The sequence below is a fragment of the Lampetra planeri genome, chromosome 48 (assembly GCF_965212315.1).
Source record: "Lampetra planeri chromosome 48, kcLamPlan1.2.h2, whole genome shotgun sequence".
NCBI classification, from domain to species: Eukaryota; Metazoa; Chordata; class Hyperoartia; order Petromyzontiformes; family Petromyzontidae; genus Lampetra; species Lampetra planeri.
Window position 1 is genome coordinate 1,688,205 of NC_136154.1, and position 26,218 is coordinate 1,714,422.

Consider the following 26,218-nt stretch of genomic DNA (forward strand, 5'->3'; position numbering starts at 1 on the left):
CTACAGATGAATGTACACGTGGGGTAGGCTGGAATGCACTTGGGTTCTCCCCCCGTTCTGCATGGGTTTCCTCTGGGTTCAGCAGCTTCTTCCCCGAAACTGAACCCACAAATACAATACCACTGGTCTTGGATCAAAATCGACCTCTAAAGCACTCAATTGGGATCACACACAGTAACTTTGTTCCCTACTGCGAACAAAACTTGGCAGGGCCCTCTTGAATATTTTGTCTTGAGACTCAATGATGTTCATTCTGGATAAACAAGCATAGTAATAACGATAAAAAATAATAAACACATACACAGGACACATGCAGAGTTGCTTACCGTGGCTCAGCGGCTCCAGACTTTGCATCGTATTCTCCGGAGCCCTCTTCTCTGGATCTCAGCGCTATCAGGCCCTGCACACTGCTAGCAGCGGTGGTGGTAGCGGTGGTAATGGTGGTGCTGGTTGTGGCCGTGGCTGCCCCTTGATCATGGACCTCGGCCATGCCCTGAAGCCAACTGTGTGCGAGCGCCTGAGTGGGAGTCATCCGAAGATTTGGATCCCATCTGTTGAGAGGCACGCGGGGGCACACGTGGTGAGAGGCACGTTTCAAGGATTTACGTTTCTTCCCTTCTTCCACGAGGTCCAGGAATTTTCACCAGCAGCGGGGAGTACTCCACTGCCCAGTAGCCTAAAAATGCACTTAGCCTGCCACTGCCCATCTTTCATGGGCCTCCACAGACACCGATCTTGACACTGCTGGTACAGGTCATCGGCAGGTTCACTCAGTTCCACATCCTCCTGTACCACATCAGCTCCACCTCTTGTGATATGGCTCAGCGGTGACGACGTGACCCAGACGTACCACATGGTTTCTTCCAACCACCTGTAGGGGCCATGCACAGCGGAAGAGAGAGATACACATAGTTACAAACCACATCACTCACCCACCTATCCACCCACCCACTCGCCAACCCACTCACCTAACCATCCCCCCACGGCCTACTCAACAACAATAACCGCCATTTGCCACTAAGTGGCAGTGACATCACCATGGCGCTTGTACCAGGCTATGTGCACTTTAAGGCCACCTGAAGTGTCAAAAGCTCACTGGCAGGAGGTCATGGGACAGACTCCGGTACCATGGGTTGACTGATTGAGATGACTGGCTGTGGTAATTAAATTTAAGGTGGAGGGGTTACCAGCCTCTCGCACCCATTGGCCTCAGCGGTGGCTACAAGCCCCATGAGGGGAATTGCATGTTGAAATTGACCTTCTCTCCCTTGGCATTGCTTACCACAGCGTTACCGACCGGCACCACCTTTGAGGTAGGGTGTTGTTTTGTAACTTATCCCCGCCACCCCCTCACACCCACGCACACGCCTACCCATCCATCTACCCATCCACCTACCAACCCTTCTACTCGGAAAAAAAACACATCACTCCGTTGGAATTACGCAATAACAGCCCCAAGCCACCCCTTTTAACTTACCAAAGTATATCAATCCGTAAGGAGCGGCATGTATGAAGTTTCTTGGGGGCACACCCAGCCTCTGCACACGGTTCAGACAAAGACAGAGGTCAATCATAAACCCTCAGTAGACTGTTGGGGCAAGTGCTGTAAGCAAGTAGCAGCATGTATTGAGGCTGGAACTGTGGCACACGAGGGCATGGTTGATCACATCACCCCAGGTACGTCACACACCAAACTAGGTACTTATTTGAAGCGGAGTTGATCTAGGAGAGGCCTCGGGACCAGTTCTGATAATTTAACCTCAGGGCGGTACCCCAGGGTACCATAGTTCCTCGGCTCTCGCATAATGTCCGTGATGCAGTAATTTTTAGTCTGGTGATGGTAGGCGATGCAGTAATCGACTCATCTCAACGAGCTGTACACAATGCACTCTTAAAAGTTTACTTTTTCGAAAACGGATTTTTTAATGCTAATATTTGGTGTTTCGACATCGCGGAGTAACACTGATTTCACATTGATTGGTACCCCAGTCGCGGAGTTAAGTACACCCCTGGAAAAAAAAGTGTCCCAGAAATAAAATATTTAATTGCCTCGGCCATTTTGTATTATTTGATACCCTGGTGTACCACCATGAGGATCAATTGCTGCCACCGGTGCTGGTGGTGGCAGTGGCCATGAGTGGGAATCAAACTCGGGTTCTCTGCTGGGGTTTGTAGCACAGCGCGGTGCACTAACTACTACACCACACATTCTATACACAAAGGCAAAGACAAATATCCCCCATATAGCTTTAACATACTTTTGGTCACACACATAGACAAGACAAACACGTGTACACACATGTACAAGACAAAGATCCCCGGTATAACCTAAACAGACTTGGGGCAAGTGATGTTAGCGAGGAGCACCTCTGAAGGCTGACACGCCACCCGAGGGGGGTGGGTGGCCAACACCACTCCTGGCCGCCTTTTTCTCCCTAGTGGTGATGTTTACACTGCACCAGGTACTCATTGGAATCCGAGTCGACCTAGGGGAGGCCCACGACCGGTTCAGATAATCGTCACATGTTGGCTGACAGCCAGAATAGAACTTGGGTCTCCAGGTTCGTAGCGCACCGTGTTAACCGCTACACTACCGTGTACACACATGTACAAGATACACATGTACACACACACGCACGTGTAAACACGCACACAGCACAAACAGCTATAATTCGCCAAATCACCATACGGCCCCCCCTAACCCACGAGCGGACATTGTGCGAAATACCTCCATGCAGGACAGAAGAAAATCGTCTTCGTTGTTGGGCTGGAATAATTGCTTTCCAGTGGCCATCTCTGCTACCATGCAGCCCAGTGACCAAATGTCGGCAGTGCAGGATAAATCATAGCCCAGCAACATCTCCGGAGCTATGTATGGCAGGGCATCACCGTGTCTGGCTGCACAATCACAACAACAAAAAATGCATGCACTGTGCTCGCTTAGCCTTTAACAGCATCGTCATCACACATGCAGTCACATATATACGCACACACAGATGCTCATACACAGATGCCCACACACAGACACTCACACAAAGACAGACATAGACCCCATACACAACGGACACACGCAGACACTCAAACACATACACAGACAGACAGGTATGCACATTTACAACAACCGCCATTCACCACGAAGTGGTGGTGACGTCAACATGGTGCTTGTGCCATGCTAGGTGTACTTGTAAGACGTGAAGTGTCGAAGGCCCACTGGTAGGTGGTCACCGAACAGACCCAGGTCCCATGGGTTGACTGAGATAACTGGCAGATGCACCAACTGTGTTCTCCACTGTGCCACCTCATTACATTTAAGCCGCCCGGTGCTCCGCTCAATGCTGTGAGGGAAACTGCCTCCAACTACCCAGCAGGGTCCCTCACAAGCCTCCTCCATAGAGGCTGATCTTGACACTGCTGGTACCAGTCATTGGCAAGTTCAATCAGCTCCACATCCTTCTGTACCACATCAGTCAATATGTTCTCTAGCCCGTGCAATGCCCGTTTAGCCCTATCTATCTGGCTGATCAAAAGCTGCTTGGGGATGCGGTGGCTGGGCACACGCAGATGAGGTCACTCACGTTGACTTCCCACAGTAAAGCTGGTCTTAAAATCCATGCCCCTAATGGTGCCAGCCACGGTGTCTTTGACCATGATGTTGTTCTAGAAGAGAGGCAGAAGGGATTCACACACAGAGGTTATGTTGATAGAATTCAACCAGCAGTGGATCGATCATGTACCACAATACAGATTAAACAGGGGAATCAGAAGAGGTGGCGCGCTCTTGCCAAGCGTCAGTCACAGCGACAATCGCTAATTGCACCTGCCCCAACAATGTCTAAGGCTACACGGGGGAACTTTTCTTGGTTTATGCAGTGAGGAACCGTAGTGTTGGGGTTAGTCGACAGCACTACAATCCTGGTGACTAGTAAAATTTGCGTTCATGAATATCTGAACCAGTCCTGGGCCTCCCCTAGGTCGACTCAGCCATAAATGAGTACCATGTGCGGTGTCTAGGCACCACCAGTTTAGAAGACAAAGGTGGCTGGGCGTGGTGCTGGCCACCCATCTTCGTGTGTGTTGTTCAGGCCTTCATTAGGTGCTCGCTAAAAGCAAATGCCAGATACATTTGTTAAAGGCTATATGGGGACGTTTTGTGTGTGTGCACATGTGTTTGCGTCTCTTCACCTGTGTGTGCATGTGTCTAGACTTATGGGTGAGTACATGTGTTTGTATACATGTTTTTTCGTGCCTGTGTGTTGCTGTTAAAGGCTATATTGGTTATGTTTGTATTTTGTAATTCACAGGTTCACAGATTTTTGGTTCCCCCGCGTACCTTGCCTCAGAGGCATACCTGGGCCGCATGTCATCTTTCCCGATTGACATGTGGGGGCTGGGGTGTACAGTGGCCGAGTTGGCTACCGGGCGCATCCTCTTTCCGGCCATCAACAAACACGACCAGCTGTGGGTTCTCAGGCTTCCAGATCGATTTCTTCCTGGGCTTCTTTTTAGATCTCCCGCTGCTGACGTGTGCACTGCCCCCTGCTGCCAGTACCGCTTTCTTGTCAGCAGCCTGCGTTATTACACTACACGTGTATAGAGAGACCTATAGACTCTCATACACTCACATGGTCCATACCAATACCGCCATTTGCCCCTAAGTGATGGTGATGTGACCATGGCGCTTGTGCCAGGCTAGGTGCACTTTGAGACGTGGAGTGCCGAAGGCTCGCTGACTGTAGGTCATGGGACATAGCCAGCGGGTGCCATGGTTTGGCTGATTGAAATGACTGACACATGCACCACTGTACCTCCTACTGTGCCAACTTACTGAATTTTAGCCGCCTGGCGCTCCACTAAGTGTTGTGCGCATCACTCCTCTGCCCTCCGAGGGCGGCTGTCTCCACCTGCCCAGTAGCGTCCTTCATGAGCCTCCTCCAGAGGCCGATCTTGACACTGCAGGTAGCAGTCTTCGGCAAGTCAACTCAGCTCCACATCCTCCCGTACCGCATCAGTCCATCTCTTCTCCAGCCCGTGTCGTGCCAATTTATCCCCCTCGATGCAACCAAACAGAAGCTGCTTGGGTATGCGGTGGCTGGGCATGCGGGCTACATGACCCAGCCAATGCAGCCTTACCTGTCGGAGGAGCTCACTGATGGGAATGTGTCCAAATCTTTCAAGAATTTGTGAGCTCCTCACACAATCCAGCCTGGATAAACCTAGGATGGATCGAAGGAAGGCCAGCCTAAACGTTTATAACAGGCACAGATATTCCTTTAGAGGGGTCCACGTTTCACAAGCATAGAGAAGAGAGGGCATGACTGTGCCCGAGAAGATCTGAAGCTTCGTGTGGAGCGACAAACCAGATAGCTTCCACACAGCATTGCTCAGCCGATAAAAAAACGACGCCCAACTGCTGATTCAGTAAGACCTCTGCTGTCGAACCGGAGCTGGTCATAAGCACACTGGCCAGGTATGGGGGGGTGGAGTGTTTGATGGTACAAAATACCCATGCAGGTGCTTAGTGTTGGTGGGGCTGATGGTGAGGCCCCACCTCTGAGTGGCAATCTCCAGGTTCAGCAGTAGTGCTTCCAACTCCTCCTCTGAGTGAGCAGCAATCACCAGATCAGCATACATTACATGGTTGACCAATAGCGAGCCATTACTCGACCCCACCCAGTCTCCCATTATCTCTGTACCAGATGGAAATTTCTCTGGTACAGCCATCAAAGGCTCTACAAACTACATGGACGAAAAGATGTTAAATAATGTGGGATGCAGAGGACATCCCTTTCGCGCACCCCAAGGTAAACAGGGAATGGCTCTGACTTCTGGCCACGTAGCTTTACCTGAGGTTGGCCACCATCATGAAGGCCCTTAATGTCCACACACTTACATAGAGACCCACGAACTTGCATACACTTACATCAGCCATACATTTATAAATAGACCAATAGACTCACGTGTACTGACATGGTCCTTACACATATAAAGACCCAGACTCATACACTCATATGGTCTCTACACTTATAGAGACCCATAGACTCACATACCCTTACAGAAAAGCCCTTAAAAGGAACATATATCGATATATGTATATCATCTATGTGGAGGGGGCTCGTGAAGGATGCCACTGGGCAATGCCAGGCTACTGGGCAGTTGGAAGCATTGGCCCTCCAATAACAATTGAGGGTGGTGGAGCGATGTTCACAATGAGTGGAGCACCAGGGGGACAAATACATCAAGGTGGCACAGTGGGGAGAACAGAAGGTTCATCTGACAGTCATCACCAATAGTGGAGGATTTCTGCTTCTATTTTTTTTATATATATAGTCAGGTCCTGCAATTTTTTAAAATCAGGGCTCTATGACACAATCAGCCACTATTGAGTCATGACATAGCCAACATCGTGGTGTATTCGATTATTGCAACTCACTAGTCTACGGGACATCTGGAAAAAGCATTAGGAAGCTGCAGCATGTACAACTTTTTTTGCAAGATTCAACCATGTCCGTCCAGTGTTCATGGAGCTGCATTAGATTACATTTGCTGAACGAATACATTTTAAGGTCGCACTCATTACACACAAAGTGCTTACCACAAATGAGTCACAATATCACTGGGAAATTAACTTTTAACTCTAGATTGAAAATTACATCTTTTTATAACTCAGTATTGAATGTAGTTTGTTGTCCTTCACCCGCACCTGCAATTGGCTATGTACGGTGCGGAAGAAGTTTAACATACACACTTAAGTTAATGGATACAGTGAGAGAAAGAAATGCACATAAATCCTTACATCATTATCACCCTTACCACGTGTGCCACATATTTCTGTGTCTCAACAGATGGGATCCAGCTCTGCGGATGACACCAGCAGACGCACTGGCGCACAGCTGGCTGAGGGATGAGGAAATGCCGAGTCCGTGTGTGCCTCTTGTGGACACATCAATCCACTCAGAGGCATCCGCCAAGGAGGAGACGAGGCAGTGGGGTGAGCCCCTGCAGAAAGAGAAGAAGCAGTCACATCTGGTTCGTGCGTACAGGGCCGTATGCTCATTCTTCCGTGGCTTTAAGAAATGCACCGCATGCGACCGTAATGCTCATCCTGGGCATGTACACATTCCACACATCGTATACACACACGCTCGTCTAAACGAATACATGAGCAACTTCCGGTGCTAGCGTCAATATCAGATCCCATCTACTGAGTTTTTTAACCCCACATAAATACAATAAAACCGCTCTTAACGAGGGTAATTGGTTCCATGAATACGGTCATTAAGTAATTTGGTAATAAAGCAAGTACAGTCGACCCTTACACATCACGGGGATTAGGGGAGCAGGCCCTCCGCGATCTGGAAAACCCGCATAAAATGTTTGGTCCCCTTGGCGAGCGAAGCGAGCACCTCCAGTTACTAAACTTTTTAAGTTATCTCTACATGTTCAGCCTTTGCGTGTCGTCTGATGGCTTTTGCGTTCTTTTAGAAAACGTTCACTTTTTACAAAATGTAACGTAAAATGTATTGTGTATATTTATGGTATTAAAAGATACAATAGATTAATGTTATACAGTACTGTACATATATTTTATGCATTTATGAGTTACTAAACTTTTTGTGTCGTCTGCTGAGCTTCGCATGTCATCTGTGGCTTTCGCAAAACTCCCAAAAACTCCCCAAAAATTCCCATTTAATTTCTTATGCCGACCCCGCGATATATTGAAACCGCGATGGGGAATGCCGTGATGCAGAAGGGTTGACTGTAATTTAGTTATTAAGCAAGCATAGGAAAGACATGTTAAAGGCTTAATTTGTTTCCATAGCATCAAAAGTTACACCTTTTTCACCCAAAAAAGTACTTTATAATGTTTAAAATTTTTATATTAGCAAATAAAGTTACTAACAACATGATGAACACAGAATATTTGAAAGAAACTTGGGTAATTAATTAATTAATATTGCATTGTAATAAAAAAATCAACAAAGTTGCATGATAAAGCGAGACAAATACAGCAATACTGTATAGAGTAAAACACAGTCTGCGATGACACGCGAGATGCGTATGTAGGCTGAACAAAGACTGAGGTGCATGGGTAGCATCTAGGAGCGCCTTGCATCGTGATGTTATGCCGAGGCAGCCATACAACCGCTTATTTCTACTCGCACGGCGTAGTTCTGTTCACTCAATCGCGTTATAAAAAGAATGTGTTCCTTAATACATTATTAGCGTGATCAAAACACGTTATAGCAGAACTGACTGTACACACTATACACTACACACGCCATACACATGGGACTAGCTCATTAGTGTAGTTAGCCCTACGCTGGGCCCTGCCATCCTGGTTTTCATCCGGGCAGTCCTCAGAGGATGACCTCGCCACAGTTTCCAGGACATGGAAGGGCATAGCTGAACCAGCATTTGAGAGCTGAGGTGGCCTGGTGATATAACAGATGAAGCCAAAAAGGGCAAGTACCAAGGCCACCTGTTAACAGTTAAGATTAATCTTATTCATAGTTGTATAATTATCATTGTTGGTTTAAAAGACGTAATAAAAAATCTAATATTGGTAACGTCGACTCAAACTCGTCTGTATGTCATGCAACTCGGAGTTCACATGAGCGGGGGGAGGGGGGTTTGGGTCTGGGCTTCACCGACTCCCCGTTGAGACCCACGGTGGGACTTGTGCCTCCTCGTCATGCATAGAACAGTTCCACTCGATGTGGACGCTGATGCGCAGTGGCCCCGATGAGTCACTATCGGCATGGTCTGATTAAGGGCCCTTGCAATTAATCAACTCAGCCTCCCAACTTGACTACCACTATGACGTGTTTACACACACCACGTGGTGCAGTTTTCTCCTCTGGTCCAAGTGTCCATTCCCTCTACCGCACCTTTAGGCCCCAGGTGCCTCTCAAGAACCTCTATCAGCTACCCAATGCAATCATGAAGCCTAGAAGCCTCACACAACGCCATGAACGTGTGGTTAAGATGGTGATGGCTTTTATGTCCACACGTGGACCTCCAATTAGTACGGTTGGCTACGTATGCTTCAAAAGAAGTTCAACATACATACGTGGGCAGAATCAAACAGCCCTTTATGTTCATGCAGGGCGATGGATACTCACTTTAGTTTGGTAAACTTAGCATTCCACCCACTCCGAAAAGGCAAATACGCACACTCCCACCTCCTCTGATACTCTGTAACACTCAGCTTGCTATCAAGGCCGATAAAGACAAAGCATCAGAGGGCCTCTGGCTCACTTTAACCATTTGTTCTTACAAGTGTTGTGTGGTTAATCTTGACACCCAGAGAATCTTGTAGAACCACACAGAGACAGAGCTTCTGGTAAGGGCTTGCGCCAGTTGTTTTATTAAGGACTTTTCTTCACACACGACTCCGTGTACTGCACGCTCTCTGCCTACAGTCCACACCCCAGGGGAAGGGTACAGGGGCTAGCCCTCACACAGGCTACCCTAGCCTGGTGCTAATTTCCCCATACCCTCGGTCCCAACTTCAACTTCCCACGTTCCTGGCTCCCCGTAACACGTCACGGGTCCGACCCTAAATATCCCCGGGGGACATGACGTCACCGTCCCACCCGCCGTGCATGACGTCACTTTCTGAGGTCACTGCACCGGAGGGCGAGCGTGACGTAACGTCATTATTTACTACTCTACACAAGTGTAGTGGTGATACGCGCTGGGTGTATATGTCGTGTGCCAGCGCGTATGTACGGGTGTGTGTGTGGTGACGCGCGCTGACGGGGAGGAGCAGGCGTCAGTGCGCGGGTGGGGGTAGTGCTGCTGATTGGCTGTGTGCTGGTGACGTGCCCAGAGGGAGTGATCGGGTAGCAGCGCGGTGTGATTGGTCGGGGAGTGGAAACACGCGCTGAGCGGAACCGGATCGTAGGGATAGCGCGTGGGGATTGGGTAACTGAGGAGCGGTGCCGACGTTGAGGTCCGCATCCGCTCCGTCTCCCGGGAAGAAGGGGTATATAAGGTGATGCACAGAGGAGCAGGGGAGAAGTGGAACCATCTAAGAATGAAGACGAAGGTGCAGAGATAGAGCCCGGAGAGGAGAGTAATGGAGAGTAGAGGAGAGTAAGGTATAAGTGTGTAGCCAGCGAGAGAGAACGGTCTACACGAGCTGAGTAATGTATAGTGTGTAGCCAGCGAGAGAGAACGGTCTACACGAGCTGAGTAATGTATAGTGTGTAGCCAGCGAGAGAGAACGGTCTACACGAGCTGAGTAATGTATAGTGTGTAGCCAGCGAGAGAGAACGGTCTACACGAGCTGAGTAATGTATAGTGTGTAGCCAGCGAGAGAGAACGGTCTACACGAGCTGAGTAATGTATAGTGTGTAGCCAGCGAGAGAGAACGGTCTACACGAGCCGAGTATGCATACGGTGTAGCCAGCGAGAGAGGAAGGTCTACACGAGCCGAGTATGCATACGGTGTAGCCAGAGAGAGAGATGCAAAGTCTACACGAGGCGAGTGGAGAGTGTAGCAGAGGCGCAGAGTCTACACGAGGCGAGAGAGGAGTGTAGCCGAGGCGCGGAGTCTACACGAGGCACAGAGAGCCGGCAGCACAGAATCCAGAGTCAAGAGAAGCGCATTGTGAAGAAGAGAGGCCACGCGTTGTATTGTTACAAGTCAAGATTTAATAAAAGAAGTGTGTTCCCGTCAAGGAGTTTCCTGCCGTCATTTTCCGATACTTCATCTGGCGTCAGAAGTGAAACGGGCTTCCAAGTATGGAGACGAGGAAGACCCGTAGGACCCACGGGATTGACCGCGAGGAAGACCTGGACGACTCGGGGCCGCTGGTGGCGGGGGGTGAGGAAGAGGACTTGCCCACGCTGCAGGGTCCGTCGACGGCGCCGGCCGAGCGACCGGGGACAGACGCCGGGCTTCGTGAGGCGCACTCCCGACTGGCGGAGCTGCTGCTCGCCGCCGCGTCCATCTTGGCGGAGATCAGCTCGTCGGGAGGAGCGGGGACGGTGGGGGACATTTTACAAGGTCGCCCCGCAGTTTCCCGCCAAAACGAATGGGGGATTCCCGCCATTGCGCCTGGGCCTACTTTTGGCGGGAACGGCGAGCGCCACGTGGTGGTGGGTTCCCAAGCGCGCACATCGACGTCATCAGCGCGCGAGGGGGTCCGCCATCTTACGTCTGCTGCTGGAGCCGCCATCTTAGACACCGACGGACAGGCGGAGAGGAACCACGAGGCGGATGACTTCATTTTTCAGCAGCGCCTGCCCACGTTGTCAGCCTTCAAGGCGGAAGGCGGAGACTGGGGCCAATTTCAGCGAAGGTTTTTGGCGCATCAAGAGATGTCAGCGTGGTCCGATGCTACGGCGCTGCGGGCATTGCCCGCCATGCTGGACGACGATGCGCTCGCGGCCTTCAGGGCTGCACGGAAGTCGGACCGCTCCACGCTGAAGGATGCGCTGGGTTTGTTGGCCAGGGTCTACGGGCCTCCCTCTACGTGCCGCCATCAGTTCTACGCAAGACGGAAAGCGGCCACGGAGACCGCGCTGGCCTATCGCACGGCGTTGCTGGCTCTTGCTGATGCTGCGTTCCCTCGGATGGACGAGGAGGGCCAAGACGCGATGGTTTTGGAGCAGCTGCTCAAGTTGGCGCAGGACCTGGGGGTCCCTATCAACACAGCTGACGAGATTGATATTTCTTCTTTGAGAGTCGCCACGAGTATTCAAGCGCACGAGGCCCTGCAACGGAAGCAAGGCGTTGGTTGCAACGCTGCTGTCGTCGCAGCCCCGGGTTTGGTGGTCGCCGAACCCCAAGTCGTCAGCCCACGAGAGGAGGCGTTCGCCACGGGACGACCAGGGGACTGGAGGCCGGGGGCCCGGTCGCCTCTGCGATCGGGCCGAAAGTCGGAGCAACCAAGATCTACTCCGACCCTCGTCACGTGCTATAACTGCGGCCTCCGGGGCCACGTGGCGTCCGGGTGCCGCGCTCCGCGGCAGCGCGCCATGGGAGCTCGGCTGGACGACGACCGAGAGCCCAAGTCATCTCTACAATCCCCGGCAAGTCGCGGCACCTCACACGCTCGGCCTGTTTATTCGGCACACATGGGACGCCGCGTTGCGGCGGAGGAGGGCCGGTTAAGGTTCGGGGATTCGGTTCGGCGAGGGGGGTTCGGCCGGGACCAGGGGGACATTGAATGGGCGGAATTGGGGCATAGAATTGTGGCTGCTTCGGCGGGTTCGTCCGTTGTTACGGGATCTATTGATGGGGTTGAGATTAGGGTGTTAGTGGACACGGGGGCATCGGCAACTATTATATCGGACCTCATTTATAATATTCTTCCGGTCCAATGTCGTCCGCTGCTTCCAGTGGATGTGCCATTTTACGCCGCTAATGGGGGATCGTTGGGCATTATCGGTCAGGTTAGGGCGTCCATTTGCATTGGAGATATCAAATTGTCGGGACCCGTTTTCGTTTCGTCTTCTTTGGCAGTTCCGTGTCTTTTGGGCACTGACTTTTTGGCTAAAATGCCCATTAAAATTCTTATCGATCAACGATGCATTGAACTGCCATCGGGTCGCCGGATTTCATTTTTGACGGGCCCTACTGACATTCGGACGGCGTGCGCTACGATACAAGCGGTGGCGACGCAGACAGTGCAAGTGCCCCCGGGTTCACAGATGTTGATTCCCCTCCGGTTGCGGAAACCATGGGTGAGGGAGGCTTCGGGACAGAGTATGCTTTTGGGTCCTTCTAACAAGGCTGTCGGGGGTCTTGATTTATCGGTGGCTCACACTTTGGTGCGGGCTGACAGGGATCCGTTTGTGATGGTTTTGAACGCGGGGTCGCGACCAGCTGTCATTCCGCAGGGCACCGTGCTGGCTCACGCGGCGCAGGTCCCTGGGGATGATGGGTTGGTTGCGCAGGTGGGCTCGAGCCCCGCGCGGAACGTTGAGCCAAGGGAAGACCTTGAGTGGGTCCATTCGTTATGTGCCGCCTCGGACGATTTGTCGGCGGCGCAGTTGGGTGCGCTGCGCGAGTTGCTCATTGAATTCTCTGATGTATTCAGTAAACATAAGTATGACATTGGGTGCACGGATTTGTTGCACCATCACATTGAAACGGGCGATGCGGCGCCGGTCAGGCTAAATCCCTTCCGACTGAGTCCCGTGGAGAAGGAACATGTTCAGTCGGCTGTTAACGATATGCTAGAAGCCGATATTATTTCGCCCTCCTCTAGCCCGTGGGGAGCGCCTATTGTGCTGGTTAAGAAGCAGGACGGGTCCCTGCGATTCTGCGTTGATTTCCGTCGCCTGAATAAGATCTCTGTGGCTGACGCGTATCCGCTCCCCAGGATGGATGAGTCCCTCGATGCATTGTCTGGTGCGCGATATTTTTCGACTCTTGATTTGTTATCGGGGTTTTGGCAGTTGCCGCTCGACGAAGAGTCGAAACCTAAGACAGCATTTCGGACTCCAGGGGGGCTGTTCCAGTTTAACCGGTTACCCATGGGACTTCACTCCTCTCCAGCGACGTTTCAGCGACTTATGGAGCTGGTTTTGTCGGGCTTGCAGTGGGATACATGCTTGATTTATATGGACGATGTCATTGTTTTCAGTAAAACGTTTGAGGAACACCTCCGGCGATTGAGAGGGGTGTTCTTGCGAATGCGATCGGCTAAGTTGAAATTTAAACCGGCCAAATGTCACCTCCTTCGTAGGTCCGTTAGATACTTGGGTCACATTGTCGATTCTTCGGGGATCTCCACCGATCCCGCGAAGACGGATTGTGTCGGTTCGTGGCCGACACCTACGTCCGTTTCCGACGTGCGTAGTTTCATCGGGTTTGCTTCTTATTATCGGCGGTTCGTTGAGCACTTCGCCACTATTGCAAAACCCTTGCACGCTCTAACGGCGAAGGGAGTGAAGTTCAAATGGGGACCGGAGGAGGAGGCCGCGTTTCGCTCCCTCCGGGACGCCTTGGTGGGTGCCCCACCCTTGTGTTATCCCGATTTTGCCAGTCCCTTTTTGCTGGACACGGATGCTAGCAACACGGGCATTGGGGGGGTGCTATCCCAAGTCGTTGGGGGTGTCGAAAGAGTTGTCGCCTACGGTAGTAGGGTGTTGTCTCCGGCGGAGCAGCGCTACTGTGTCACCCGTCGCGAGCTGCTTGCCATTGTTTTTTTTGTGCAGCAGTTTAGGCCATATCTTTATGGTCGTCACTTTACAGTCAGAACGGACCACGCGGCGCTACAGTATTCATTGAGGGTCGCCCAGCCCTCGGGCCAGTTGTCGCGTTGGTTGGAAGTCCTCCAGGACTATCAGTTTACGACTACGTACCGTAAGGGGTTGCGACACACGAATGCCGATTGCTTGTCGCGGTTGTTGCCTTGTGATGAATGCGCGTGTTTGTCGGGATCGGCGCGCTGTAAACCGACGCTTGCGGGGGAGATGGGGGCACTGGCTGCGACAGCGGGCGCACCGATCGGGGATGATTCCACTGCCTCTCAGGGTCGGGACTCGCTGCTCTCGCTGTCGCTCAGCGAATGGGGCCGCCTCCAGATGGCGGACAGCTCGCTGCTAGCATTGCGCCGCAAGGTTGGGGGTCCCGAGGGGGACCAGGAGCGTACCGGCTCCTATGTACTTGAGCGGGGCGTGTTATTGAAATGGGACAGTTTGTCCCGGCGGAACGCACTCGTGGTGCCTTCCGCTGTGAGGGGGAGGGTTGTCTTGGCGGCACACGAACGCCTCTTGCACTTGGGAGTTAACAAGACGCTTGCCCTGCTTCAGCGTGACTATTACTGGCCGGGAATGGGAAGTGATGTGGTGCATATTCTGAAGGGGTGCGTTGAGTGCGCCAGGCGTAAACCACCGGCCGTGGCAGCTAATCCACCGCTGCAATCTATTCAGGTCTCGCGTACCAACGAGCTCGTTGCACTCGATATTTTGGGGCCCTTCCCAGTCACGCCGAGAGGGAATAAATATTTGTTAGTGGGGGTCGAATACTTTACCCGATGGCCTATGGCGTGGCCTCTCGCTAACCAGTCGGCAGCGGCTGTGACGGATGCCTTCGTCCAGGGCTATGTCCTGGACAAGGGGGCTCCCGAACGCCTGCTGACCGACCAAGGTAAAAATTTTTCGAGTAAATTGTTGCAAGAGGTGTGCGATCTGTTGGGTACCAAGAAGGTGCGTACCTCCCCGTACCACCCGCAGACTGACGGGATGGTGGAGAGACTCCACAAAACCTTGACTTCCATGCTGTGCCAGCAGGTGTGCGAGGCACATGTAGATTGGGACCTGCAGGTCCCGGGAGTCCTTGCCGCGTATAGAATGGCCCCCCATGCAGCTACGGGGTTTTCCCCATTCTATTTGATGTACGGTCGGGAAGCTGACCCGCCAATAGAAACGCAACTTGGCCTGTCCGCTCCACGAACTAATTCTAATTTGGCAGAACATATTAAGTTTAATATTCACAAGCTGACAGAGGCGAGGGAGGCCGCGCGGCTTAATTCGCGGGCTCGCCAAATTGCTAATGAACGGTTGCGGGCACGGAAGGTGTCCATGCACGAATGGAAACCAGGTGACAGGGCCTGGCTGCATTGCCCTCAGGCACCCTTGGCTACGTCGCCTAAATTGTTGAGACCGTGGAGGGGACCCGTGGAGGTCGTGCGCGTTGCACGGCCCCAGTGCGTTCAGATAAAGTGGGGAAAGCGCCGGTGGTACGTTCACCCCTCCCGACTGAAACCGTTCTCGCCTCCATATGGCCTCCCCTTGTGTCGTGATGGCCGGGCGTGTGACGTGACCGGCGACCCAGAGGGGGAAATGTCTCTGCCTGATCCACACGTATTTTCGCCTGATCTGCTCCCAGGTGTCTCGGAACTGACAGCTGCCGATCACCGGCGGCCGGATCTCCGCGGCGGGGCCGGCCCTTTCAGGCCCGTTCCGCGCCGTCTGGAGCAGCCGGAACCGCCGGACGGTCGTCAGTGTCCCGCCCCATACGATGGACCAGCCAGACGGACTCGCGCCAGGTCGTGCTACTTTGCATGACCTGCCTCGTGAGGAGTCGGGGCAGTTGGAGCGCCTCGTCACTGCGTGTAGTCGCAGGGACGTGGGGCGCGTTCGTTTCGAATTTGCTCGTATCGTGTTATTGTTGACTTTTCGGGTTCATTGTCAATCTGTACATAGTTATTCTTGTTGTTGTTGTTGTTGTGTTATGTTACGGGGCACACTCGGGGGGTTACGGGGTTTTTTTTTGTTGGTTGTCGTTTTATCGTCGCGGTTGGTTGTTGTTAGCAGCCGGGCCGGCTGCGAGCTATGTGGGAGGGGGTGATGTAGTGGTGATACGCGCTGGGTGTATATGTCGTGTGCCAGCGCGTATGTACGGGTGTGTGTGTGGTGACGCGCGCTGACGGGGAGGAGCAGGCGTCAGTGCGCGGGTGGGGGTAGTGCTGCTGATTGGCTGTGTGCCGGTGACGCGCCCAGAGGGAGTGATCGGGTAGCAGCGCGGTGTGATTGGTCGGGGAGTGGAAACACGCGCTGAGCGGAACCGGATCGTAGGGATAGCGCGTGGGGATTGGGTAACTGAGGAGCGGTGCCGACGTTGAGGTCCGCATCCGCTCCGTCTCCCGGGAAGAAGGGGTATATAAGGTGATGCACAGAGGAGCAGGGGAGAAGTGGAACCATCTAAGAATGAAGACGAAGGTGCAGAGATAGAGCCCGGAGAGGAGAGTAATGGAGAGTAGAGGAGAGTAAGGTATAAGTGTGTAGCCAGCGAGAGAGAACGGTCTACACGAGCTGAGTAATGTATAGTGTGTAGCCAGCGAGAGAGAACGGTCTACACGAGCTGAGTAATGTATAGTGTGTAGCCAGCGAGAGAGAACGGTCTACACGAGCTGAGTAATGTATAGTGTGTAGCCAGCGAGAGAGAACGGTCTACACGAGCTGAGTAATGTATAGTGTGTAGCCAGCGAGAGAGAACGGTCTACACGAGCTGAGTAATGTATAGTGTGTAGCCAGCGAGAGAGAACGGTCTACACGAGCCGAGTATGCATACGGTGTAGCCAGCGAGAGAGGAAGGTCTACACGAGCCGAGTATGCATACGGTGTAGCCAGAGAGAGAGATGCAAAGTCTACACGAGGCGAGTGGAGAGTGTAGCAGAGGCGCAGAGTCTACACGAGGCGAGAGAGGAGTGTAGCCGAGGCGCGGAGTCTACACGAGGCACAGAGAGCCGGCAGCACAGAATCCAGAGTCAAGAGAAGCGCATTGTGAAGAAGAGAGGCCACGTGTTGTATTGTTACAAGTCAAGATTTAATAAAAGAAGTGTGTTCCCGTCAAGGAGTTTCCTGCCGTCATTTTCCGATACTTCACAAGTAAAACTCTGGACCGGTTTTAACATTCAGTGTCTCACCAAGAGTCAGGCTTGCTTGAACCATTTTTTTCAGTTCCAGCAATACTCGGGACCGGTTTTGACTTTCATTGTCTCATCAGCAGCAGATTCACCTTCATCAGGCTCAATCGAGCCTGACTCTGCCGCTGATGAGAACCTGAACGTTCAAACTCGTGTGAAATGTGATTCTCATCGGGCCCCAGGCCCATGGTGTAAACCAATGCAGCCTCCAGCTCTTAGCATCCAATCTGCCTCTCTCCTGGCTTCTCTGTGCATGTGCTATGAAAAGAAGGGAAGTCCCTTTCCAAAAACGTCGCCTATTGTGCCTATTGTATATTTGAATCCAGTCTAAGCCTCACATGCTACGCTATTATTTATGAAATGCTGAGTTAATTGGATGATGACGTTTTCAGATGGAGAGGGGGTAGCTTCCCTCACGTGAAAAGATTGCAGAACACTCAGTGCAAGAGAGAGACACAGAAACACGAAGACACAAACAATAACACGGTGACACAGACAAAGACAGAAACAAAGGTACAGAAACATACAGTCAAAGAAACACCGCAAAAAATACGAAGAAACAAATATACAAACGCTTAAACAGAGACACAAAAACAGACAGACAGAATCACAAAGACAGAAATACAGACAGATGCACAGAGACACAGATACACAGATGTAGTGGAGGTGTATGTCTCCCCCTTTTATTCTACTAACATGGTCCATCCGGCACTCACCCTAGATGCAATAACCCCTTTTTATTAACTCCAACACCACCACCACTCAGTCTGAATGTTGGGGCATCCCTAATCCTGAATGGCCAGGCGCATCGGAGTAACAAAGTGAAATAACACAACTAACGATTTACCACAACACGCCCGCACGGTTGTACGTACCTGCCATGCCAGTCCCACAGAGGTCCAGTCTGTGGTTTCTCGCTCTGAAGAACACGAGTAGCCAGGGCACAGCGTGAGCAGAACAGGCCCAGGGTGGAAAGTCATGGATGCGTGTGAGCAGGGGGTGTATGGAATCTGCCAAGGGGAGTCACGATGTCTCAACGCATACGACTGGAAGCACGCAGTGGCGACGAACGCCTGAAAACCTGATATATTCAGCCAAGTGTCTATCGTTATGCTGACAATGCAGCAACGTGATAAGCTGCTTTGTATCTATATTCCTGGGATTCCCCGCTCCATGTCCCACAGGATCATGGTTCCGAGGTTAACAGAGTTAGCCTAATAAACCTAATAAACATTGTACACAGTTACTACGGTTCGTTTTCACACTGGGACTCACTGTCACAAGTTCGAGTTCGATTTGATATCCTGGACCTTGCTGATCACTGTCCTCTGTTGCTCCTATATATCCTGTTACTGGGATCACTATCACTCTGTCTCTCCCCATATCCCTGTTTGTCTCTCTGTGTATCCTGGTGCTTCCCTGTGTGTGTCTGTTTCTCCATGTCTTCCTGTGCTCTGCGTATCTACCTGGGTCTCTCCATGTCTTCCTGCGTGGCTCTGTCTCCCTGTTTGCTGTCTCTCTGTCTTTGTGTATCTGTATCACAACGTTGATGTGCCTCTCCGTCTCGCTGTCTCAGTGTCTCCCTGTATCACTTTTTCTGTGTGTCTGAATCTATCTCGGTGTTTGTCTAACTCTGTATCTGCGTCTTTGTCACGGTCTCTGGGAGGGAGACAGCAACCTTCAACTGGTCTTCCTGTTAAATGAAGTTTCTCAATGGGAAAGCTAATGCGAGGGAAGCTGATCATCACACATTTTTACAAGCCACCAAATGACCTCTGGCCCGATATGCAATGCAGCCTTCAGTGCACCCAACCGTCAACATTGACGACTTCAACAGCCAACACTACATGTGGGGGTATTCTAACAACAACACTGCACAAGGACAACTGTCAGATTGGTTCTCCATGCACGACCTAAACATGGTGTACAATGCAAAGCAGTCCGGCACATTCAGTTTCATCAGCTAGAAACACTACTCGCCTCATCTTTCATTCACGAACCACAATAGCAATGGCCGACTGCTGATGCGCTCCCGACAAGTGCTGCCCATCTCCCAATCCCAATATCGCCCAAGTAAACCAGTTCTGCAGAAGGTGAGTGAGTGCAGTTTGTATGATCTCCCCCTGTTCTGCAGAGTGAGATTGAATGAGTAGAGTTTGTAACTTCTCTGTCTTATAAAGATTCACAGTGGAGATTGTATGATCTTCCCCAGTTCTACAGAGTGAGTGGAGTTTATTTTCTCTCCCCATTTTGCAGAATATGATTGAGTGAATGGAGCTTGTATGATTTCCCCCTGTTCTGTAGTAAGAGTGTGTGAGTTGAGTTTGTATGATCTACCCCTGTTCTACATAGTAAGAGGAAGTGAGTGGAGTTTGTATATTCTACCCGTACGGGGTAGATCCGTGTGATGTAAGGAAAAAGTTTAGCTGGAGGCATATTATATTATTTGCGACAATTGTAATGTATGACTTACTTAGCTCAGAATATTGGAGAGTATATTTAGTATACTGATGATATTGATGTAGTTTATATTTTAGTTTTTTTACGTGGTGGTCTGGCTGCTGCAGCACCTTACTATTGTAGTATGGTTCAAGGAGACTTGGACGACGTAGTCGGAGGCACACTTATTTATTAAACACATTTGTATTACAGGCCGAGATATACAACACTCGAAGGGGTATCGGCCCCTTCACCCGTCTAACAGGGAGATCCCTCTATCTCTACCCCGGCTAGCCTACTCCCAGGTCCTCCACTACAGGGCTAGGGGAGGCTAGCTGACCCAGCTCTGGTTAAGCTGGGATCACGGCACCCTGAGTCACCAGACCGGCTCTTAGAAGAACATCAGCTCTGGGCTCTCGGGGCCACGCCACTGGCTTGCCCTGGCCGGTCCTGAGAAGGAAAGCGATCCAGGGGAGTCCCAGGGCCTATCTAGCTGGTCTTTTTGCTTCACTGGTTTAAGCTGAACACTGAACCCCGAGCCCTCCGGCTCACCGCCTTATATAGCAACTCCCCCCCTGAGTGGTGGGGCTGTGGGGGATCCCAGCGCCGTGTTAGCCCCCCAGGCTAAACGGTGCGGACGTGGATGTAAGCATCTCCTCGCGTACGGGCATAACCACGCCCAGTGTGTTTGTTTGCCATCCGTAACACCACTACACTATTAAAAATTCCTTCCCTTTATTACTGCTACTTCCTCCCTTTGTTGCTGCTAATCCTACATAATGCACGGGCATACTATGGCTTTGAGACCCCCCCCCCCCACCTCCCACGCATTTCACAAGTAGTGACTAATCCCATATCTGCATTTACCATGAATATGCTAAATTCATCTTCATATGCAAATTCCTTTGTCAAGGCGCCCTTCCCCCTCTAACCCAGCTTAAATATACGCTGCCAAGCTTGGTGGTGCTCATGCAGACGCTGTCTTTCCGACAGACCTGTTCTTCACCTGAGGACGGCTGCTTGCGTTGTGGCCGAAACGTCGTGAGAATTGTATTTTATTATGTTTTATTTTTATTATTTTATTATTTCCCTTCTACGTGACTTTACCGAAAGAACCAAGAAGATATTCTACCCCTGTTCTACAGTGAGTGTAGTTTGTATGATCTCCCCTTGTTCTACAGTGAGAGTAAGTTAATGGATTTCGATTTAAAGCTTTCGTGACTGCAGGGATTCATCTTCTTGGTTCTTTCGGTAAAGTCACGTAGAAGGAAAATAATACAATTATAAAAATAAAACAATAAAATAATTCTCACGACGTTTCGGCCACAACGCAAGCAGCCATCCTCAGGTGGAGAACAGGTCTGTCAAGTAAACAGAGTCTGAATGGCACGCCCCAGGCTTGGAGCGACTATTTATGCTGGGATGGAGGGGCGAAGAGCGTCTTGACAAAATAATTTGCATATCAAGAGGAATTTAGCATATTTATGGGAAATGCAGATATGCGATTAGTACTACTTGTGAAATGCGTAGGAGGTTTGGCGAGGGGTTTAAAGTAATTATGCCCATGCATTATGCAGGATTAGCAGTATCAAAGGGAGGGAATAAGGTTAGAATTTATAAAGGGAAGGAATATTAATAATATGGCGCCGCAGCAACTAATATGCTTATCGACTATACATTGTAATATTACACTATGTTTTATTCTACCCACCCAACTGTATACCACACTGCTATATATTCACTATAAAATTACGATACTATATATTACCTTATACATTGTATTAAACATTACACTTTAACACTATTTTTTTATTATACAATATGCTATATACTATACCATTGACCGTCGCGTGAAAGGTACTAAGAGTAAGCAACGAAATATGTCAATGGGAGAGTGGTGATAGGAAGCTTGCAGCAGAGCAAAGAATCCATTCTTTGCGGAGAATACAAGATATATATAGTCAACTAGCGGTTAGTACCCGGCGTTGCCCGGGCGAAAAAGGCAGACACATGTAGTTACACACGCAAATCCATTGATACACAAAAATAGAGTTACACGCACAAATGGACTCGCATATACATACATAGACTGAACAACAACAACCGCCATTCGCCACTAAGTGGCGGTGACTTCACAACAACGCTTGTGCCAGGCTATGTGCACCTTGAGGCCACGTGAAGTGTCGAACGCCCGCTGGAAAGAGGTGATGGGGCAAACCCAGATGGCACAGGTCGACTGACTGAGACAACTGGCTGATGCAGCACCTGTGGCCCCTACTGTGGCAACTTTCTGTGCTTTAGCCACCCAGCGCTCCGCTCGTTGTTGTGAGCGTCGCTCCTCTGCCCTCCGTTGTTGTTGGAGGGTGACTGCCTCCAACTGGCCAGTAGCGTCTTTCAGGAGCCTCCACAGTGGCCGATCTTGACACGGCTGGTACCAGTCATCCGCAAGTGAACTCAGCTCCAAGTCTTCCTGTAGCACATAACTCCATGTCTTCTCCAGCCCGTGCCGCACCCATTTAGTCCCCTCGATCCGGCGGAACAAAAGCTGTTTAGGCATGTGGTGGCTGGCCATGCGGGCTACATGACTCAGGCAATGCAGCCTTGCCTGCCGGAGGTCACCGATGCGACTTTGTGCACATCTTTCAAGGATTTGTGAGCTCCTCACACAATGCAGCCTGGTTAAAGCCAGGATGGGTCGTAGGCAGGCCAGCCTAAATGTTTCTAACGTGCGAAGATGTTCCATTAGGGGGTTCAAGTTTTGCAAGCGTAGAGAAGGGAGGGAATGACCGTGGCTGAGAACACATGAAGCTTCGTACGGAGTGATAGACCAGGTAGCTTCCACACAGCGTTACGCAGCCAATGAAAAGATACTGCAGCTCGACTGATTCGAAGTGAGACCTCTGCTGTTAAACCGGAGCCGGTCATTAGCACACTGCCCAGGGAAACTCTCCACTGTTTCCACAACTGGCCCATCACCAATTGGGAGTTGTGGGGGTGGAGTGTCCGATGGTACAAAATAGCCAGGCAGGTGCTTAGCTTTGGTTGGGCTGATGGTAAGGCCCCACCTGTTGGTGGCAAGCTCCAGGTTCAGCAGCAGCACCTCGAACTCCTCCGAGTGAGCAGCCATTAGCAGATCATCGGCATACATAACGTGGTTGAGCAATAGGGAGCCATCCCTTGACCGCACCCGGGCATCGATCAGCCTCCCATTGTATCTGTAGCAGATGGGAATTCTTCCGGTACAGGCATTGAAGGCTCGACGAACTACGTGGTCCAATGTGGGAGCCAGAGGACATCCCTGTTGCACCCCACGGTGTAAAGGGAATAGCTCTGACTCACGGCCATGTAGTTAAGACGCGGGGCCGCTCACCATCATGAAGGTCCTTAAGGATGGTGATGAGTGGGTTCGGGACTCGGAAAGAACAAAGAGCAACCCAAAGGCCAGGCCTACTGATGGTATCATAGGCCTTGAGCAGGTCAATAAAGCACATGCATGGACTAAGATGCACACATGGACCTACAGACACACAAAAAAATGGAGTTACACTGACTAACATGGAGGCATGCACACACAGCAACTAACACACACGCACATGGACTGAGACACACACACACACACATATGGACTGACACACACAAACACATCGACTTACAGACACACACACATATGGACTGACACACACATAGACATGTACTTGAGATACGCACACATGGAGTTACACACACATATCGACGTACACACATACAGCGACACACACACATACATAGAGTGACACACACATTGCCGTACACACACATACACATGTGGACTGTCACACAGACATCCACTTGAGATATACACACATGGAGTTCCACACACATATATGGACGTACACACATACAGAGACTCGCACACACACCGACTCGCACACAACAATACGTGGACTAAAACACACATTGACATAAACACACATATGTAAATTTCGATTTAAAGCTTTCGTGACTGCAGGGATTCATTTTCTTGGTTCTTTCGGTAAAGTCACGTAGAAGGAAAATAATAAAATAATGAAAATAAAACATAAAATTATTCTCACGACGTTTCGGCCACAACGCAAGCAGCCGTCTTCAGGTGGAGAACAGGTCTGTCGAGAAGGCAGAGTCTGAGAAGGCAGAGTCTGAATCTCTGCCTTCTCGACAGACCTGTTCTCCACCTGAAGACGGCTGTTTGCGTTGTGGCCGCAACGTCATGAGAATTATTTGATTATGTTTTATTTTTATTATTTTACTACTTTCCTTCTACGTGACTTTACCGAAAGAACCAAGAACACACATATGTACGTACACACACACACATATGGACTAAGACACACACACATGAACTTACACATACATAGACTGACATACACACATACACATATGGACTGTGACACACAGATATCTACTTTAGATACACAGACATGGATTAACACACATATATGGACTCACACACAGACGCATTGACTTACACACACACATCGAGTGACACACACATGTATAGACTTACACACACATGTGGACTAGCACACACATATGGACTGACATACACATCGACGTACACGCACACAGATCGACTGACACACACATATGGACTAACACACACACATAAACACTTTGACGTTGTCCGTTCGAAAAAGACTCACATGGAGTTAAAGACACGCATGGCTCTACACGCACACACATATGGACTCAGACACACACATGGACTCACACACACACATCGACGGGCACAGCAATCCCCGATGATGGCACAGCTATCAGTATCGCAGTACTACGTATGAGTAAATAGCGTGACGTGAGCGATGGAAACAATAAAAATGCATTTAAGAAATAAGCAGAAATCACAGACTGGCAGTAGACAGTGGCAGCGTTATAAAAGCGCAGCAAAAAAATGGGAAATTGAGGAACCCAAAAATCCAAAAAGAGTTTTCTGTACACAAACATAATTATTGTAACATGTCAACTCGTTTCATAATGGTAAACAATGAACCTGAGTTGTTATCTTCACGCAAACATAATTGTTGTAACATCTGTGAACTTGTTTCATAATGGTAAACAATGAATCTGAGTTTTTATCTGCACACAAGCATTATTATTGTAATGTTTGTCAACTAATGTGTTTAACAATAATAAACAATGGACTTGAGTTGTTAGCGTAAGAAGCAAGGAAAATTGTACTTAGCATAGGCGTGTTGAGGCCTTGTGCGATGCGTAGCCCCCGTCCTGACCTACATTGGCGAGGCGCGGAGTTGGCACGTTGCCAGGCTAGGGGCTGGGCCGCTACCCCCTCTCCAACATCCGGCGCCCATGCAAGAATAATGGTATGTAAGCAGTAAAATATTATCTACGGAGTCTGTAGTATAAACTGAACGCATCGTGTTGGTGGGGGGGGGGGGTGAAGAGGACATGACAATGTGAATAAATATCCGCAGCGTTATGTGTGTACGTGTTGACTGTAAAACGCGTAAAAGAAAATGTCTCCCGTGAGCTGGAGCGAACGCGCATCACTTGGCAGGGTCTGCACCCCCCCCCCCCCCACGCAATTGGCGTCACTTGGTACGGTCGATGTCGCGCAATAAGTAAATAATGAATAATAGAAACGGCACAAATGTGTTAATTAAACTACTTTAAAGTTTACGGACGGGAAAACGGAATAGCCTATTCCCACCACGGGGCTTAGGGCGTGCCGCCTGGGAAATGATTTCGGTCTTAAACCCCACCGTCCGAGAGCCAAATCCTCCGCAAGTGCGAGCGCGCGGAGACTTTTATATATAACTAGCAGAAGTACCCGGCGTTGCCCGGGTGAAAAATATATTTATTAATAACCTTACATATATACACAGCTACTAAGGTATTGTCAAAGCCCACCGGGCTTTGACAATACCTTTCACCACTCACCACTCACAACTCACCCTCACCACTCATCCTCACCACTCCCACTCACTACTCACCCTCACCATTCACCATCACAACTCACCACTCACCAATCTCCCTCACCAATCTCTCTCACCCTCACCACTCACCCTCACCACTTACCCTCACCACTCACCAATCACCACTAACCCTCACCACTCACTCTCACCATTCACCATGACCATTCAGCCTCACCACTCACCACTCACTCTCACCATTCACCCTGACCATTCAGCCTCACCACTCACCACTCACCCTCACCACTCACCCTCTCCCTCATCACTCACGCTTACCACTCACCCTCACCACCACCACTCACCCTCACCACTCACGCTCACCACTCACTCTCTCCATCTCCACTCACCCTCACCACTCACCCTCACTAATCGCCCTCACAACTCACCACTCATCCTCACTACTTACTAATCACCTTCACCACTCACCTTCACCACTGACCCTCA

General features: G+C 50.5%; 1 long non-coding RNA gene across 1 annotated transcript; it reads right to left on the reverse strand.

Moving 5' to 3' along the window:
• Positions 1 to 332: 332 nt before the first annotated feature.
• Positions 333 to 6,866, reverse strand: LOC144733829 (uncharacterized). The gene is made up of 5 exons (XR_013588410.1): positions 6,811 to 6,866; positions 3,576 to 3,657; positions 2,729 to 2,898; positions 1,478 to 1,538; positions 333 to 871 (listed from the first exon to the last, which is right to left on the reverse strand). It is a non-coding gene; the product is annotated as an uncharacterized LOC144733829 (long non-coding RNA).
• Positions 6,867 to 26,218: the final 19,352 nt, after the last annotated feature.